The sequence below is a fragment of the Saimiri boliviensis genome, chromosome 14, assembly GCF_048565385.1.
Source record: "Saimiri boliviensis isolate mSaiBol1 chromosome 14, mSaiBol1.pri, whole genome shotgun sequence".
Taxonomy (NCBI): domain Eukaryota; kingdom Metazoa; phylum Chordata; class Mammalia; order Primates; family Cebidae; genus Saimiri; species Saimiri boliviensis.
Window position 1 is genome coordinate 59,755,691 of NC_133462.1, and position 17,575 is coordinate 59,773,265.

Genomic DNA, 17,575 nt, shown 5'->3' on the forward strand with positions numbered 1-17,575 from the left:
AAATCAGTATATTGAAAAGACATCTGCACTTCTGTTTTTCTTTTTTGCAGCTCTGTTCACAAAAATCCAAGATTTGGAAGCCACCAAAGTGCCCATCAACAGATGAATGGATCTCTTGAAATGTGGCACATATACACAATAGCGTATTATTCAACTGTAAAAAAGAATGAGATCCTATTATTTGCAAGAACGTGAATAGAACTGGAGGTTTATGTTAAGTGAAATAAGCCAGGTACAGAAAGGCAAACATCACATGTTCTCACTTCTTTGTGGCATCTAAAAATCAAAACAACTAAACTCATGGAGATAGAGAGTGTAGAAGGATGGTTACCAGAGGCTGGGAGGGGTATTGGGGGTGAGTTGGTGGGGATGGTTAATGATACAAAAAAATAGAGTGAATGAATGAATAAGGATGGCTTTCTCTCATGCTGTAATTTCCTGACTCAAGTGGATCTCACACTCAGACTTACCACACTCGAGGTTTGCTTTAAGGATGACTGAGCCTGCTCACTCTGAACCAAATTCCTTTTTTTTTCATCCCTTCTTTGTTTTGTCACTCAAAAATGAATTACTTACATTCCTAGATAACAATGTCTTTTAAGTACGGCTTCTATCTTGAAAGGAAAAGATTAGGGTTCTACTTCTAAATACCTTCAGAGTCCTCACAAGGTGACTTACAGAAGCCCTGAGGCTAAAATTGAAATTTTGTATGTCCTTTGACTCAGTTGATTCTGGGAACCTCGATTCCACCCTCTTCCCCTGAGCGCCTTAATGCAGAGCTTGGTCTTGACTTTACTCCAGAGTGTAGCTGCTACTGACTATTTGCACAGCTGACCACCAATTTGGTAGAGGCTGCTGCTAGTTCTCTCTCTTCCTGTAGTTGTTTCTAGGTGGAATCTGTGACCTTTGAGCTTCTGTTAGTGCAGGTGAACACGTACCACGTGGACTGCATCAGAGAGCAAACCGCCCTGCCATCTCTGTATCTCATGCCCATCTAGCCTACACTGTGAGCAAGGCATTCCTAGTGCACAGGGCCCCAGGAAAGCCTGGGTAAAGTGCATAATCAATGAAGGGAAGGTAGTTTAGATCAATCAATTGCAAAGGCATTTATTCCATATTAGGCATTTTATAAGTGTGGTCAAATTGTAGTAATTTACACCAATTTGTGGGAGGTATAATAAATTATTTTATTAATGTTAGTTATTAATACATTATTTTATTATTGATATAAGAAATTGTTTAATACTTTTCATTTTATTTAATGAAGGCTTAACTACAATTTTTTTAACGTTTTAATACTTTTAAGTATATGCTAATACCATTACTAGGGAAAAAGAATCTTTCGTTTGTATATATTTCTGGGGATCTACTCTAGTAAACAGATAAAGCTGAATTGCAAGCAACTTCACTTTCTTACACAGAAATATAAATACAAAAGTGCTTAAAATTCCTTTACCTCTTAAATGAGTTTATTATTCCTTGCTATTTTTTTGAAAAACAAAAGTGAAATTGTTATTGTTGTCACAAATTCTGAGAAAATTAACTAGAATCTACATTTATAAGGTATGTGTATAAAAGTTCTCTGTAAACCATAAAACATTATATAAATGCAAAGTTTTATTTTTGCAGTTTGGTAAGTAATTTTCGTTATTCAAGTACTGACATTTTTTTTCCTTAAAATTGTTTTCTATAAATGCAAACCGCATGGTATTGTTGAGGCTGCAGATTGAGTTTGTGCAGTCCTTGCAAGTTTTCACAGGGCAACGTCTCTTTATCACAAAACGTTTCTCCAAAGTCTCCGCTTTTGCTGACTTTATATCTAAAGTTGCTTCACTGCCCTCGAGCAGCACAAGCAGCAAATTGCAAAGCACACGGGTGTATGCAGCAAAACTACACTGCCTGCTCCTCACTAGCTGTGTGACTTTGGGCAGGCAGCTTCACCTTTCTGTGGTTCTATTTTCTCATTTGTAAAGTGAGGATAATAATAATGCCGATCTCATGAGGTTGTTGGGGGAGTTTATATTTGTTAAATGCTGAAAACATTATCTGACAAATTACAGTAAGCATTTACACATACGTTTATTTTTTATTTTTGTCTTTTTGAGACAGGGTCTTGCTCTGTCACCCACCCAGGCTGGAGTGCAGTGGTGTGATCTTGGCTCCTTGCAACCTCCACCTCCCAGGTTCAAGTGATTCTTGTGCCTCAGCCTCCTGAGTAGCTGGGATTACAGGCATGAGCCACCATGCTTGATTAATTTTTGTATTTTTAGTAGAGACGGGGTTTTGCCATGTTGGCCAGACTGGTCTCCAACTCCTGGCCTCAGGTGATCTGCCTGCCTTGGCCTCCCAAATTGCTAGGATTACAGGCATGAGCCACCACACCTGCATTTTTAAAATATTTTAAATTATTGAAAGAAATTGTTCTATAGAGGGTGAGAAGTCAATTCTGCTTCCTCCAAATACTTATACACATACTCACTTTCCTTAATTCTCAGCCACATGGTAATGTGAATTATACCATGTTATTTTATTGGCAATGACTTTGATTGGGATGCATAAAAGTCTTCCAATAAATCCCTTTGTTCTTTGCTGTTTCTTTAATGAATCAAAAAAAAACAAAAACTCAACATCAATTAAAATGATCATACTTTTTTTTGTCTTTGGTTGTTTCTATTTTTATCTTACTACACTGTCTATATCTCTAAAAGTTATTGTAGTTATTATTTTGATAGTTATATATCTTGGTCTTCCTTCTCAAGATATGAATAGTTTATACATGTTGTAGTGTTCGTTATAATATTCCGTTTTTTGTCTGTTACTATTACCGGTGAGTTCTGTACCTTCAGATTATTTCTTATTGTTTACCTCCTTTTCTTTCAGATTGGAAAACCCTCTTTAGCATTTCTTTTAGGTCAGGTTTGCTGGTGCTGAGGAAATCCTTCAACTTCTGTTTGTCTGGGAAATTGTTTCTTCTTTAGGTTTGAGGTATATCTTCCCTGGATATACTATTCTAGGATAAAAGTTGTTTTTCGTTAGCACTTTCAATGTGTCATGCCACTCTCTCCTGGCCCGTAACATTTCCATCGAAAAGTCTGCTGCCAGACTTATTGAGCTCCTTTATATGTTATTGGTTTCTTTTCTCTTGCTGCTTTTAGAATCCTTTATCCTTGACCTTTGGGAGTTTGATTATTAAATGTCATGAGGTAGTGTTTTTTGGATTAAATCTGTTGGTAGTGTTTTCTGAAGTATTGGTATGTTTCTCTAGATTTGGAAAGTTCTGTTATTATTTGTTTCAATATAAACTTTATACCCTGATCTCTCTGTGTACCTTTGCTTTAAGTCCATTACTTTTAGATTTGCCCTTATGAGGCTATTGCCTACATCTTGTAGAAATGCTTCATTCTTTTTTACTCTTTTTTTTTAAATCTCCTCTGATGGTGTATTTCAAATAGCCTGTCTTCAAGCTCAGTAATTCTTTTTTCTGGTTGATGAATTCTGCTGTTAGGAGATTGATGCATTCTTCTGTCTCTCAATTATTTCAATTAAAATTTTCAGTTCCAGAATTTCTGCTTTTTAAAAAACTATTTCAGTTTGGGTGTGGTGGCTCATGCCTGTAATCCCAGCACTTTGGGAGGCCAAGGCAGGTGGAACATTTGAGGTCAGGAATTGGAGACCAGCCTGACCAACATTGTGGAACTCTGTCTCTACTAAAAATGCAAAATTACCTGGGCATGGTGGTGTGTGCCTGTACTTCCAGCTACTCAAGAGGCTGAGGCAGAAGAATTGCTTGAACCTGGGAGGCAGAGTTTGCAGTGAGCCAAGATTGCACCACTGCACTCTAGCCTGGGTAACAAGAGCTAAACTCCATCTAAAAAGCAAACAACAAACAAACAAACAAACAAAAGCTATTTCAATCTTGTCATTAAATGTATCTAATAGGATTCATAATTCCTTCTCTGTTTTTTGAATTTTATTGGACTTCCTTAAAACAGCTATGTTGAATTCTCTGTCCGAAAAGTCACATATTTCTGTCATTCTAAATTGCCTTTTTTAGTTCCTTTGGTGAGGTTATGTTTTCCTGGATGGTCTTGATGCTTGTGAATGTTTGTTGATGTCTGGGCATCCAAGAGTTTGGTATTTATTCTAATCTTTGCAGTCTTGGCATGTTTGTACCCATCCATCCCTCTTGACAAGGCTTTCCAAGTATTCCAAGAGAATTGAGTGTTGCAATATAAGTCTTTAGTCACAGCAGCCATCTATGCAGTATGGGCCACCCCAAATCCAGTAATGCTGTGACTCTTGCAGACTTTTAGAGTAATGCCTTAATCATCTTGGGTAAGATCCAGGAGAATTACTTGTATCACCAGATGGAGTCGCTTGTTCTCTTCCTTCACTTTCCACCAAACAGAGTTTCTCTTTGTACTGAGCTGCCTGGAGTTAGAGGAGGGATGATGCAAGCACTCTTGTAGCCACCAGCACTGGGACTGTACTAGGTCAGACCTGAATCCAACACAGTACTGGGTCTTGCCCAAGGCCTGTGGTAACTATTGCCTGACTATCATTGAGTAATTCATTCAAGGCCTGAAGGCTCTTTAGTAAGCAGGTGGTGAATCCGGTCAGGCTTGGGCCATTCCCTTCAGGGTGGCAGGTTCCTCTCTGGCACAGAATGGGTATAGAAATGCTGTCTAGCTGCTAGGATCTGGAGTCAGGAACTATAGGAATTTACCCGATGCTTTATCTTTACTGCGGCTGAGCTGGTACCCAAGTCACAAGGCAAGATCTCTTTTACTATTCCCTCTCCTTTCCTCAAGCAGAAACAGTCTCCATGGCCACCACAGCTGAGAATGCATTGGGTCACGTGGTACTAGGTCTTGCCCAAGGCTCTTGGTGAATACTGCTTGGCTACAGCTGATGTTAATTCAAGGCCTAGGGCTCCTTTGTCAACAAGTGATGAATTTTGCAACGACTGGGTCCTTCCCTTTAAGGAAGTAGGTTCCCTCCTGCCCCAGAGTGTGTCTAGAAATTTCATTGAGGAGCTAGATCCTGGAATGGGAGTTTCAGGACTTTGCCTGGTGCTTTATTTTACTGTGACTGAGCTGGAATCCTGGGCACAAGATAAAGTCCTCTTTACTTTTCTGGAGCTGTGAGCCATACTGCCTGGGGTTGGAGGAGGGTGACCCAGCACTCCCTTGGCCACCCCAGCTGGTGTCTCACTAGGTTACATAACCCTATGTCCATTGACTCCAAGCCCATCACAGCACCAGGACTTGCCAAGGAATTGCAGTTTTTTTGGCCTAGACTGCCTTTCAAATTTATTTAGAGCCCAGAGCACATTAGCTCACAGTGATGAGACTTGCCAGAACTCAAGGTCTGGGCACTGGGATGGAAGAGTGCCCCCTGGCTAGGGCTTTTCTAAGTGTTCCCTCCATGAATGCCAGCTGAATATCACCCTTTGTTGCTTTCTGCTGCAACAGGGAAGCTTTGAGTTTTAACGCAAAATCTCACAGTTGCTGTGCTCTCCCTCCTCATGTACTACATGGCTGCTGCCTGAGGCAGGGGACAGAGGAGAGATGGTGCAGGCAATCTGAGAGTGTTTGTCCCATACACATGGCCAACGAGCACATGAAAAAATGTTCGATATCACTAATTAGAGAAATCGAATAAAAGCTACAATGAGATATCATCTCACCCCAGTCAGAATGGCTATCATTAAAAAGTAAAGAAATAATAGATGCTGGTGAGATTGCAGAGGAAAGGGAATGCTTATACACTGATGGTGGAATGTCAATTAATTCAGCCACTGTGGAAAGCAGCTTAGCAATTTCTCAAAGAACTTAAATCATTCAACCCAGGAATCCCATTGTTGGATATATATACAAAAGAATATAAATTATTCTATCATAAAGACACATGCACACATATGTTCATCGCAGCACTATTCACAGTAGCAAAGACATGGAATCAATCTCAATGCCCATCAATGGTAGACTGGATAAAGAAACTGTTGTATACCACTGAATACTATGTAGCCATAAAGAAGAACAAGATGCTGTCCTTTGCAGCAACATGGATGGAGCTGGAGACCATTGTCTTAAGCAAACTAATGCAGGAACAGAAAGCCAAATACCACATGTTCTCACTTTCTGTGAGCTAAACATTGACTATACATGGACACAAAGAAGAGAACAATAAATCCTGGGGCCTACTTGAGGGTGAAGGGTGGGAAGAGAGCAAGGGTTGACAAACTGTTTATTGGATACTATGCTTATTACCTGAATGATGAAATAATCTGTGCACCAAAACCCTGTGACATGCAATTTACCTATATAACAAACCTATATATATACTCATGAAACTAATAGGTCTTTCCTACCATCTTCAATGCCTCTTTCCTTGATAGGATGTTAAAACCTGTTGCTGAGCTTGCTCATCCGATTTTTGGTTTTCATGAAGGTGTTTTTTTATGTGGATAGTTGTCCAATTCGGTGTTCCTGTGGAGTGGGGAAGGTCATTGGAGGGTCCTATTCAGCTATCTTGCTCTGCCTCCTCCCAGAACCACTTTGTTGCTCGCTCCTGCCACACTGACTTTTCATGTTCTCAAAGATGCCCAGCACTTCTGTTTCTCTTGCTTTGTACTCACTTTCCTCTCTCACCTGGATAATTCCTACCCGTTCCTCACACATTAGCTTAAATGCCACTTCCTCAGATGGCACTTTCATGACCTCCTAATCGAAAGTTGGTCCCTCATTATTCTCTCTTAGTATTCTTCATAGAGCTTCATTTGTAATTTATTTTGTAATTACATATTTATTTGTACATTTACTTGTTTCTGTGGCTCTTCTGAGAGATTGTGAATTTCATGAAGGCAGAGATCTTATCTGGTTTCTTTCTGAGCCACATATCAGCACTTAGCACAATGTATGGTACTTGAAATGAGTGCCTGAAACATATTTGTTCAAACAATGAATGTATGTTGGATTATAGGAAACTACTGAAAAAAATAAACTCTATTAAATTGCAAATCATGTAACTATAATAGATTGAGTGAAAAACATATTGACTGAAACATTAGAGATCAGCAGCCAAAAGTTGGTTCAGTGGTTATGGCAAAATGGTACCAGGTCAGTAAAGAAAGAAAGAATCAAGGGGATAGTTCAATAGGGAGATGTGGGGATGGAGTGCTGGGGCTCCGAGATGAGTGTGTTGAAGGTGGACATGCTGGTAGGAAGTGCAGAGCAGATGAAGATTGGTGAGCTGAGAAAGAGGAATTGGGACGCAGAGCTGTCAAAGAAGCCTATGCAGTGGATGCAAATAGTCTTGGCACATAGTAGGTTGCTTTATCCATGAAATGAATAATAACAGCAGAAATCTGGATGGAGAAGAAAAATAGGAGAGCAGATGCCATCAATAAAAGTCATGAGGATCACAGATTTACATTATGGAAATAAGTAAATATAGGGATCAAGGGTTGGAAGACTTTGAATAAAGATAAATTGATGGGTTGAAAGGTACAGCAATATAAATTTCTCTTCTACCATAAAACATGTACAATGTGGAAGGCGGAGATTTCACAGGAAAGGCAGCGAGGCATGAAGTATTGATATAATTGAGTTTCTGTTTTATCTGTAAGATAAGAGGGAGTAAGGGCAAACCTGTTCAACAAGGCCAGGTGTGGGCGTGGGCAGAGCGCAGGGTTGAAGTCACTCAGGTTATTTTGAAGAGAAAGCAGGGGTGATGGTTTTGATTGGTTTGTTTCCAGTTTTTTTTGTTTGTTTGTTTTTGTTTTTTTGTTTTTTTGTTTGTTTGTTTGTTTTTAGGTAGTAGGAGTAGAGAGCAGACATGAAGTAAGCTGAAAGCTTAAGGAGCAGGCTGGGAACAGACTTCAACAGGAGGGCAGGGAAGAAGCAGCTAAGGCAATTCCTGTAACTTAAGGGAGGTTTGCCCTGAGTAACACGGAAATGGGGAGTTGATTCATGTAGACTTGGTTTATTGCAATTAGACACTCCCAAGTTTTAGAAGATATTCAAGAGCTAGGCAATAAATGCATTCTAGAACTGTTTCCTTTTCCAGTGAAGGGAAACTACCTTGAATCCATGTTTATGAAGTTGGTGGAGTCAATAGGTCATAAGACCATATCCTGCTTTTTCAGGCTTCAGAGACAAAACATCAGAAATAACACCTTTCTTTCCAGACCAGTCATCACTGTTTTTAAAAGAGGAGGAAGTTCTCACAATAATTCAAAAGGTTCTTTTTTCTAATATTTGTCATGCAGTTAGAAACTGAACTTAGAATGAAAAATATGCCTGCCCTCAATACTGACCAACATATCAAATGCTCTATTTTGGTAATGTGAGCTTGTGCATTGTAAGCCCGGTTTCTCCTGACTCCTCAGGTCTTCTCCTTGCAAAGACTCATCCAGCCTTAGCCGATAAATCCAGGGTTCTGTGTAGCCTTGGGAAACTGGATCTCATGAAAATAGACACTTTCGTGGCTAAAATCTTATACGAATAAGTCGGTAATCATTATTTTATATAAAAAGTATAGTGGTAGAAAGGTCATCAAGCCTTTTTGCTTCAATAAACACTTCAATGACGTAAACCCACTGATAAGTTCCTGGGAATGGAAAAACTATGTAGTTCTCAATGTTAATTTGGGGGAGGGGATGGCTCATCTGATTTTTACAGGGCAAGGTAGAGGTCTTGAACAGCTCCCATCTTCTCATTCACTCTCACTGTATGGCTGCAGGAATGTTATGTTTATTAATCAATTATGGTATTTTATATTATTGAACCTCTACCTCTATTGAACCTCTACAGGATGAACGCATCTTCTGGTGTATGGGGTTGAGGAAATTTCACCTAAAGATTAGGGCCATTTATGGCATCAATCAGTTGGCTAAAATACAGATTTCTCTGGGCAGAACACTGAAGGAAACCCTGCTGGTGCTGGTTGGAGAGGAGAAGAGGAAGGCCCTGATGGTTGTGTGGAAACCAGTCTCTCTTGATCTTGACCACATGTGGCCAAGATGTCTAGAAGGAGTTTCAGGATGTTCAGATGGTCCCCTCCACAGGAAGCCAAGCCAGAACTTTGGAAGTAAGAACACAGGTACAAGACTGTAAATTTGTCCCAGCCATTTAGGGTTAAGTGAAACCACTCAGACAGAGCATAAAATAGGACATGGTCTATAAGCCCTGGGTGCACGCCAGCATCTAAACAATCAGAAAATGATAGTTTATATGCCAGAGAGTTTTCATTTGTTTATATATTTTGTATTCCTTTTATTTATTTGTTCGCTTGTTTTACTTGGTATTTAGAAAAAGCCTTTGTGAAAGTCCTTAGTTGTGCTAAAGGGGAAACAAAGAAATGCGTTTCTGCTCACACTTTGGCCAAAATTTAAAGGCACAGTGTTCAACTGGGGTCAGTATGGGTGGCAGAAACAAATGAAATGTGAGAGCCTTAAGCAGAATGTGGATCTGGGAGGTCAGCTGTTGGTTTCCACTTGAAGATTCTCTTACAAAATAGAAGCATAGTAGTGCTGCATTTCCCTTTACTGAGGGATTTGGTTTTCGCTTTCCCAGCAAACCCAGATGTCTAAAGTGAAAACCTCATTACAGATTCAGGACTAAGATTCATCACTGACCTTCAGCTGTGTGCATTCCAGGATATTAGCTCACCAAACAGCTGGGTGTGCTGATCTTTCTTTTAAAGTAAAGCAACCCTAAGGGATTGGAGCAGCAATAATTGCCCTCTTGTTTCTGCAAGAAACATTTGTCCTCATGGTACTCGGTCAGTAACCGTGAAAAACAGATGTGTTGGTCCCACCTGGAATGGGCCAATGCTTGAATCTTGTCATTAACAATGTATTTGTGTTCATCATTCCTCATTATCCGCATATTATAAAAGAATTTTTCCTAATAGGGGAAAAGTTACCGAGCTGCATTTGCTTGTAACAGACGTTCTTTTAAAGAGTCAAGAATAATAATAAAGAACTGGACAATTGATACTGGAAAAGGCAATGGAATTGTTAGTGGGAATAGAAGAGTGACTATGTGAGGTACACTTAGGACAAACGTTACCTACATCCAATATGTCTAGAATTGGTCATAATTGATTTTTGTGACCAAATTTCTTTTCATTTTGTAAATGGGAATGGCCTTTAAGGTTGAATTCAGAATGACATAGGAATATTGTTTAACAAGCTTTTAACCCCAACTTTTAGCATAATTTATATAACTAGCACATTATCTGTTTGATTTTGCTTTCGACATCACTGTAGTTGGAAAATAAGTTTCACCTTCTTTCTTCCTCTGAAGGCTGTTTCCAGGTTGAAGAGAAAGTAACAAGAACGGATTATGTGTTTTATATTAAGAATATAAGTGGTCTGCTCTTCCTCAGACAATGCCTGCTTGATTTTTACTGAAGTCAGTCTTACGAAGATTAATAGCCGGAATCACAAAAACACTTTGCTAGTTGGGCTCCAGAGTGTAAAACGTTGAGGGAATCAATTTAGTCCAATGGGACTCCCAGAAGAGAAGAGAAAGAATCGTTCATTAATTAAGCAAGTATTTAATGAGAATGTAATATAAGCTTATTGAAGCAGGTGTCACTAGAATGTAAAGGGAAGGCTAAAACAAGACTTCCACCCTCTCACAACTCAAATCCACCTGAGGAGATAAGATATCAATATCAGAACAGCTAAGTGGAAGCAGAGAGTATTTTGGGAGAATGTCAGTGCAATGTATAGGAATTCAGGATCAAGAAAGACCATGAATTTCCTTGCACGGCTGGAAGGCTTTGTAGGGGGGTAAGACTTTACCCTTGAGCTTTACACTTAATCATTGCTTCTTTCCCTTGAGTTTGCCTAAGAACTTTGAATAATTTTTCAAGACCCTTAGGCGTCCAACTAAAGATAGAACAGAGTCAACATGGCAGGGCCTGTGAGTCAGTGAGATTATTGAATAAAGGTTACCTGTCACTGACATGAGTATTTTACATTTGCTGAGCCCTGTTGATGCTCGGACCTCAGGAGAAAGGGTTGTTGTCTTCTGGAGGGGATCCAGAACAAAGCAAAAGTCTGCCTTTATGACTCTGGGAATGTCATTATATACAGCTAAAGCTTTTCCATTTCAGTTCCATCCAGTTATGCCTAGAGCCCAGCCAAGGGCATTTTAGGATGCCCAGCAGTCTCCTTCCATAGCAGGGAATTAAGCTCAGACACTTCTCTTCATTTTTTATGGGAGCCTGTTCCCACATCAAACTGGGCAGAGTTGAGCCTGCCAAAAGGCATGCTCTCCAGATGTTGGAGATAAATTTGCAGAAAAAGGAATGCATCAACTCCATGAGATTTCAAAATATGGTGGGCACAAGGAATGGAAATTCTAAGGCTACAGATAATGAAATAAATGTGAAAAAACAAAACAAGGACTTGTCTTGCACAGGGAATGTCTCTTGTACTCATAGAACAATGATTGCTGCAGGGAAGGTAATGGTCTTAGTAGTATCTTAGTTCTTAGCTGTGCACCTGCCTTTCATTTTCCTGTGGGGCTTTCTAGTTACAATGAGGAAGATGTGCAGAGGTTTGAGTTGTTCAGATGTGTGTAATACACATCCAGTATGCTACACTTTATAAGCAATTTTCCTGAAGCAGCAGGTAGCTCTTGTACCCCTCTTTCCCTCTTCACTTGCAAATCCTATTTCCTTTCTGGATTATTGTTGGCAAGCCCCAGAGGAGTTTGCCAGGAACTCATCAGGTTTAGCATCGACCTGATGAGTTTAGCATCGACCTGATGAGTTTAGCCACTATGAGATGCCTAGTTTAAGGGGCATTACTGTTTTCACCAGAATATGCCCTCTCCAGAGCTTCCCACTTTAAGTATTTGCAGTAAGGGATTTCTCAGGCAGTCAGTAAGTTGTTTCCAGTTATGAGAAAATATTAACTGCATCAGGGAAATGGAAAGGTATGGCACTTGGTCAGTAATTTATTTGTGGCTCTGAGTCAGTAGTCATCACATTCTCAGCTTTCCATTTCTAGCAGTAAGAAAGCAGCATCTGAAATACGTGTAACATTTTGAAATAGACATAACTTGGGTGTGTATCTCTCTCTCTAAATTTCCTCCTACAGAGTGCTCATTTCTCCTTACTTATATTCTTTTTTTATTTTTTTGAGACGGAATTTTGCTCTTGTTACCCAGGCTGGAGTGCAATGGTGTGGTCTTGGCTCATCGCAACCTCCGCTTCCTGGCAATTCTCCTGCCTCAGCTTCCTGAATAGCTGGGATTACAGGCACGTGCCACCATGCCCAGCTAATTTTTTGTATTTTTAGTAGAGACGGGATTTCACCATGTTGACCAGGATGGTCTAGATCTCTTGACCTCGTGACCCACCTGCGTCGGCCTCCCAAAGTGCTGGGATTACAGGCGTGAGCCACCACGCCCGGTCTCCTTGCTTATATTCTTTTGGATTTAGTGTATTCATTTTAAAGAATTGCAAAGGAAAACCAAATCCTCCCCATGAATTCATCATAAAAGTCACAAACTTTGTTTTAATGGAAAATATGTTTTTCCTGCAGATTTTCATCTGGTTCACAAATTTAAGAAGACTTGCTCAGCATAGTTGTCTTTGGGTGGGCTGTTCATATTCAGGGATTTCACAAATGAAAGAAGGATGCTATTTCTGCTCTGAAATAATTTATGTTTCAAAGTTGCATCAGCTATGCCTAAATTAATGAGAAAATGAATGTTTTAGTGTCATTGGTGTGTATAGCTTCCTTCTTGCTCTAAACTAATAATGCTTCTAGAGTTTGTAACAAAATTCATCTGCAAAGCATATGCTTTGTTGTAGAATGGGGAGAGATTCCAAAGTCATTAAGGACTGATAGCACAGAAAAATGGCGGTTGACTGGCATTTGCAAATGGCGTTAATCCCCTTGATAAGGATTAGATGGATTTGGACATTTAGAGATTTTACCATTACATTATGCCATTCTGTATTCCTAGATCAACAGGTAATTTAACAACGTACCTTCTCCCCAAACCCCCTCTTCTCTCAAGAAAAAATAACTTCACTAATGAATTTCTCATTTTTTCCCAGGCATATTTTGGAGAAATAAACAACAGAACAATTTCTGGGTCTTGAAGTTTCCAAAGATTTTTTAGAAGCTGCTAGTTAATACTGGGATGTTACCTTTCAGTGATCTGTATCAGAGATCATTAATGAAATGTGATAATGCTGATGATTCAAGGAATGCTCAAATTTGTGATGTGGGCCGTTGCACTTGAAATCAATGCACCAATCTTCCCCGGACACTCACATACACACGTATGGTGCATCTGAGCTGGTGGTAAGAGTTTGAATCCACGCATTAGCCTAGGGTTAATCAAAGACAAAAACTGCTTTTCTTGCCCTTAAATCTTCCCCTCAGGCTGCTCCTGAGCAAGGTCTGAGGATCCCAAGGGCTGAGGCAGCCAGCTGGGGTAGGGAATCCATTTAGCATACGTACCACGGGGACTCTGCAAAGAAGTGCAGCTTTTAATTCCCAAAGTGAGGATCCAAGAGAGAAAGGAGAAATAAATAGATCTCACTTGAAGTACATTCTAACCAATCATAGCTACCTTGGGAAGAAACCAGCTCAAAATGTCCCTGGGAGTTACTGGAGTTGAGAGTTCAGTGATTACCCCCATGAGAGTACAGCAAACATAAAGGTAAGGTGAAATTTGGGTGACATGCTCTTCCCATGGTCAAGGTCATTGCCCAAATAGGCAATTGAATGGAGACAATTTTTACGAATATGGTCTATGTGTAAATGGGAGATTTATAGTTTGACCTTTAAAAAACTTGTTCCCAGTGGTGACCATCTCAGGAGCCAGACTGAGAGTTGCCAAGCAACAAGAGAACAAAGGCAAGTTCCAAGAAGTTCATTAAAATCCACAGCTGTAGAGCTTTACTCTAATGTTCTCCACCCTGGTGGGAAAGACACTCAGGCAGACTTGGTACCTCCTGTCTGTTTCTACCCTCCGCCCTTCCTCCTTTGAGCTCCCAAACCACACTGGTTACACTGCTAACTTCAGCAGGAAATATATTTTGTCTTATACCATAGCTTTGTTACATCCACATGCTTCCCAGTTAGATCGCTGACTGTTGTAAGGCAGGAATTATGTCTTAGTTATCTTCATACTACTAGCTTAATGCCTAAAACAATTCCTATACATAGCAGTTGATAATAAATTGAATGTTAACTGCATATTAACAATCCCTGCCTATTGAAGTTCCAGCTTAAGGCCAATTTCAAATGCTTCATCTTTTCAGAAGCCTTTTCTTATCTCTGATGTGCTGTCACTCATCTCCAAATTCTGCAGCATCTTTTGTACCTCTTTTGTGAAACTTACTTTGCCTTGTATTACAGACATTCTAGTTTGGCCTCAACCATGTGCTCTGTCAGGATAAGAATCAGGCCTTACTTGGCTCTATATTCTTGGATACAAAGGCTTGCATGCAGGCTTGCTTATTCATTTATTCAGAAAACTGAGCATCAACTATGTGGATTCTGTAGGACTGGGGATAGAAAGTGAATTAAATAAACATGGCTTTTATTCTAGTGGAACTTAAAATCTTAAGGGAATTTGGACACATAAATAGGAAACTAAAACTCAGTGCTTTGATGAGAAGGCGTAAAGATCATGGGGTCACTTGACCTAATTCAGGGGATCAGAGAAAACTTCTATGAAGAAGTGATACTCACACAAAGTCCTGAAGAATGAAAAACAATGCACATGCAAAGGCCAGGGACTGGTACATTTAAGGAGGTGAAAGTTCAGAAGTTCTAACAGGCTCAAGTGAAGAAGGCTTCAAATTTATATCATACCCTTCCCTCTAGAAAACTGAAGTCTAGAGTGACAAGACGTAAAAAAGGGAAATCCAAATTCACATCATGGCTAAACTAGCAAGAGGCTCACATATTCTGTCTTCCAGATCCAGCTCTCTTTCCACCAAATATTTCTTCCCCTTTCTGTTTCTTTCAGGGTCAAGACCCTTTTTCCTCATCTAAGTCATGAAAACTTTTAATGCAGGAAATAAATACATACAAGCATTTGATGTAGTTTATTTCTCCCTAAGTCATTCATGATTTCTATGCTGTGGTAAAAACAGTGTTGCCTCTGGTAGTTTATCCTAAAGAAAAAGAAAAACAGAAGCCCAAGTATGGTGGCTGGAACTCTGGTACAGTAAGTTGGCCCTCTACATGTGGGGAATAATCTCACAGTCTACAAGCACATACCCCTGAATGTGATTGGGCAAAGCTGGGTTTCGGATGGAAATCAGCATTTAGAAAGCTTTTGTTTTACTATCTACAGAGCTTCAATGAGGAAGGAGGAAATGAGACTATAAGTATGGTGACCATATAATTTATTATCCAGAATAGGACACTTTGAGAATGAAAAACAGGACTCTTAATAATTATGCCAAGAAAACTGGTACAAACTGGGACAACCCAGGTAAATTGGGACATAGAATTATTCTATCTATAACTAAAACACCTTCACATATTTACATGTTAATGTTCAAGGTTTCCCTTTTCTTTGCCTTTATTCTAGATCACTTTTTACAGAAGATGTTTTGTAAATAGTTGATGTTCAAAGAGTATACCCTAGAAAGCAGGAAAGCTGCTTTGCTTTCTCTCATCTGCACACTCAATTTTCTTGAGCCTATGTAACTACCTAACGATTTTCTTAAGCTTGTATAACTCCATGACACTGGATCAGCTCTGTTCAGTAGAACTCTGCAATGATGGAATGTTCCATATGTGCTCTGTAGTGACAACATAGTAGTCATTAGCAATATGAGTTATTGAGAAGTTGATCATGGCAAGAGTGACCAAGAAATTATATTTTAAATTTTATTTAATTTTTCTTAATTTAAAAGTAAGTTTAAATAGCTGCATATGTTTACCAACTAACATAGTGAACATCTCTAGATCACTGGAAGTACAAAGATGATGCACAAGTTGATATGGCTTGGCTGCGTCCCCACCCAAATCTCATCTTGAATTTCCATGTGTTATAGGAGGGACCCAGTGGGAGGTCACTGAATTATGGGGGCAGGTCTTTCCCATGCTGTTCTTGTGATAGTGAATAAATCTCATGAGATCTGATGGTCTTTAAAAGGGGAGCTTCCTTGAATAAGCTGTCTTCTCTTATCTGCTGCCATGTGAGATGTGCCTTTGGCCTTTCACCATAATTATGAGGCCTCCCCAGCCACATGGAACTGTAAGTCCATTAAACCTCTTTCTTTTGTACATTGCTCAGTCTCAGATATTTATCAGCAGTGTGAAAACAGACTAACACAGTAAATTGGTTCTGGTAGAGTAGGGTGCTGCTGCAGATATGGAAGCAACTTTGGAACTGGGTAACAGATGGAGGTTGGAAAAGTTTGGAGGGCTCAGAAAAAGAAAGGAAAATGTGGGAAAGTTTGGAACTTCCTAGAGATTTGCTGAATGGCTTTACCTACCCAAAATGCTGATAGTGATATGAACAATTAGGTCCAGGCTGAGGTGGTCTCAGATCAAAATGAGGAACTTGTAGGGAACTGGAGCAAAGATGGCTCTTATTATGTTTTAGCAAAGAGACTGGTGGACTTTTGCCCCTGCCCTAAAGATTTGTGGAACTTTGAACTTGAGAGAGGTGATTTAGGGTATCTGGCAGCAGAAATTTCTAAGCAGAAAAGCATTCAGGAGGAAACTTGGGTGCTGCTAAAGAAATTCCATTTTAAAAGGGAAACAGAGCATGAAAGTTCAGAAAATTTGCAACCTGAGAATGCAATAGAAAAGAAAATTCCATTTCTAAGGAGAACTCTAAGCAGGCTGCAGAAATTTGCATAAGTAATGAGGAGCTGAATGTTAATCCCCAAGACAATGGGGAAAATGTCACAAGGCATGCCAGAGTTTTTCACAGCAGCCCCTTCCATCACAGGCCCAGAGGTCTAGGAGGAAAAAATGGTTTCATGGTATGGGCCCAGGGTAGCTGTGCTGTATGCATCCTAGGGACTTGGTGCCCTGTATCCCAGCCACTCCAGCCATGGCCAAAAGGGGCCAACATAGAGCTCTGGCCATGGCTTCAGAATGTGCAAGCCTCAAGCCTTGGCAGCTTCCATGTGGTGTTGAGCCTGCCAGTGCACAGAAGTCAAGAACTGGGGTTTGGAAACCTCCACTTAGATTTCAGAGAATGTATGGAAGTGCCTGGATGCCCAGGCAGAAGTTTGCTGCAGGGTTGGGGCTCTCATGGAAAACCACTACTAGGGCACTGTTAAAGGGAAATGTAGGGTCAGAGCCCCCACACAGAGTCTTTACTGGGGCACCAGCTAACAGAGCTATGGGAAGAGGGTCACAGTCTCCAGACCCCAGAATGGTAGATCAGCTTGCATTGGGCACCTGGAAAAGCTGCAGATACTCAATGCCAGCCCATGAAAGCAGTCAGGAGGGGGGCTACACCCTAAAACACCACAGGGGCAGAGGTGCCCTAGACCATGGGAACCCACCTCTTGCATCAGCATGACTTGGATGAGAGACATGGAGAGACATGGAATC